The sequence below is a fragment of the Geospiza fortis genome, unplaced genomic scaffold, assembly GCF_000277835.1.
Source record: "Geospiza fortis unplaced genomic scaffold, GeoFor_1.0 scaffold179, whole genome shotgun sequence".
NCBI lineage: Eukaryota > Metazoa > Chordata > Aves > Passeriformes > Thraupidae > Geospiza > Geospiza fortis.
In genome coordinates, this window is record NW_005054533.1 from 532935 (window position 1) to 535490 (window position 2556).

Sequence of the window (2556 nt, forward strand, 5' to 3'; positions counted from 1 at the left end):
GGGCCCGCGCGCCCCCTCCCGGGGGGAACGCAGGCAGCTCCCGGGATCATTCCGGAATTTTGGGAGAATTTTGGGAGCTGCCAGCCGGAGGGTGGGAGGGCAGGAATTCAGGATTTGCCCCTGGCCGTGCACGGAGGGATGCGTGGAACCCCCTCCTTGCTCCCCCCTCCCCTGCACAGGGGAAAGGGGAAAAAGGCAAAACAAACCCCAAAACAACCCCCAAACCCCAAAACAAACCCCAAACCCCAAAACAAACCCCAAACCCCAAAACAACCCCCAAATCCCTCATTCCCTGTTTAATCCCATTAACTCCTTCGCGTGTTCCGCTCTGAACTCCTCCCAGCCCCTCCCGGGGGTTCCCCCACTCCCACCCCACGCTCTTTATTTTTTTTCTGGTTTTTAAAATATTTTTCCCCCCTCCCTCCTCCCCCTTCCCTTTTTAACAAACTTGAAGGTGCTCGGGATTTTCGGGTAAGGGAAAAGGAGAAGCTAAAAGGGTAAAAAATAACACGGTGCAGTTTAAAAAAAAAAAGAGAAGAAATTTGACTTCCATAATCCCGGCTCTTACCCCGAAATTCGTTCGGATAATGGCAAATAGGCCGTTTTAAAAATTATTTTAAATGGATACATGTTTAAACAAGCGGACTCCGAGTATTTTAAGAGCCTTACAGGGGAGCTTAATCAAACACATCGGCACGGAGAGTTCAGTGCTGGCAAACCCCACGCACCCTCTCGTTCCCGGCTTTTCGTGGAATCGAGTTGAGAAATCGGCCGGGTTAAAAAAAAAAAAAAAAAATTAAAAAAAAAATCCCGACTAAAAGTCTAAAATATTCCCGGGTCAGAGGGGCACCGTCTCATTAAAACCAGCGCGGTCCTGAAACTGCAGTGCAGACATTAAAGTGCAGTATTTTTCAATTAGAGCTGACGAATTCAATCAAAATTCCATAGATTAGGATGAAATGAGGCATGGGTCATTTACAGGGGAATTTAATTGCAGAGCCATTAGACAAATAGTATATTTGCCATTCTCACATTATCCATCATTTTAGACATCAATAGAAGGAGCAGCATCTTTGCTAATACAGCAGCACTTCCCAATCTCTGCCTGTAAACACTCCCTTTCCCCATAGCTCCTGATTATATCTGATTTCATTTAAAGCCATGGGGGATTATAAATGTTCCTGCAATCAGGTTCATTAGGACTTCAAAAAAAAAAAAAAAAAATCTCATTTCTGATTCGTATCTGCGCTTTGCGGATCGCCCGGCGCAGCCCGAGCTTCAAAAAATAAATAAATAAATAAATAAAATAATTAAATTAAATAAATAAATAAAATCAAACGCTGTTTCATTACCGGGGCCACTTCGGGGTTTGATTATCGCCCTGACGAGCCCCTGTTCGGATGGTGAGAGGCAAACTCGGCTTCCCACTGGGATCACCACCCCCCCTGCATCCCAGAGGATGCCCAGGCAGGGAAAAAACACCAGACGGGACGGCAAAACCTTTTTTTAAAAAATTATTTTGATTATTTTTCTCTTATTTTATTTTTATTTTCCGGTGGGAGGGTGAGCATCACTCCTTGATTCTCCCCAGCTCCTTGCAATCAGAGAGAGGTGTGTGCAGCAGGGCGGGGAATTCCCATTATTTGGAAATTGTTTTGCAGCTGGACCATCGGTGCTTTAATACCGCAGGGTGGGAAAACGAGCAGGAGCAGCCCAAGCACACACACGCACACAGAGGGGAAAAAAAAAAGAGAAAAAAAAGAAAAAAAAATCCTCGAGGAGAGAGGAAGGTCTCTGACATTTTTTTCCTTAATAGCAGCTTAATATTAAACGTCTTTCACAAAACACGCACGTCCCGATCTACTTAAAAAAAAAAAAAAAAAAAAAAAAAAGGAGAGAAAAAACCACAGAAAGCCCTTCATTTCCCCCAAATGTATGGCGTGTGCAGCGCTGTGTTAGCTGCCTCAGTAATTTAATTGGAATGAAACGTGAAAAATGTGTCATTTTTTGAAGAATTTATGCATCGCTTCCTGGAAATCTCATTGTCTTAACTAGCAGCCTACTGTGTTCTGTTTAGCAGGCATAATCGCATTTTTATGTGTCTCCGTATTAGAAGTTAATGTGACCTCCCGTCTTTAGCTGCTGGAAAATAATAATAATAGCAAAAAATATAATAATAATAATAATAATAAAATCCTCCAAAAAAACCCCCGAAAAAACCGAGAACATCTGCATAAAAACAAGGCGCTGCCAGGGAGGGAAAAAAATCTAAAAAAAAAAAATCTGTATTTGGGGTATGTATAATTTAGGGTATATATAGATATATATAAAAAAACGCCCGCCAAACTTATCAACCCCAGCCCGGAGCATCATCCCACTCGGAGCATCATCATCATTATCATCATCATCATCATCATCATCATCATCATCATGATCCCACCCGGAGCATCATCATCATCATCACCAGCCCCAGCCCCATCCCGCCCGGAGCATCCTCCGGCCGCCGCGCTCCCCCCGCCGCCGGCAGAAGGGCTCGAACCGGAGGCAGGACCCCCC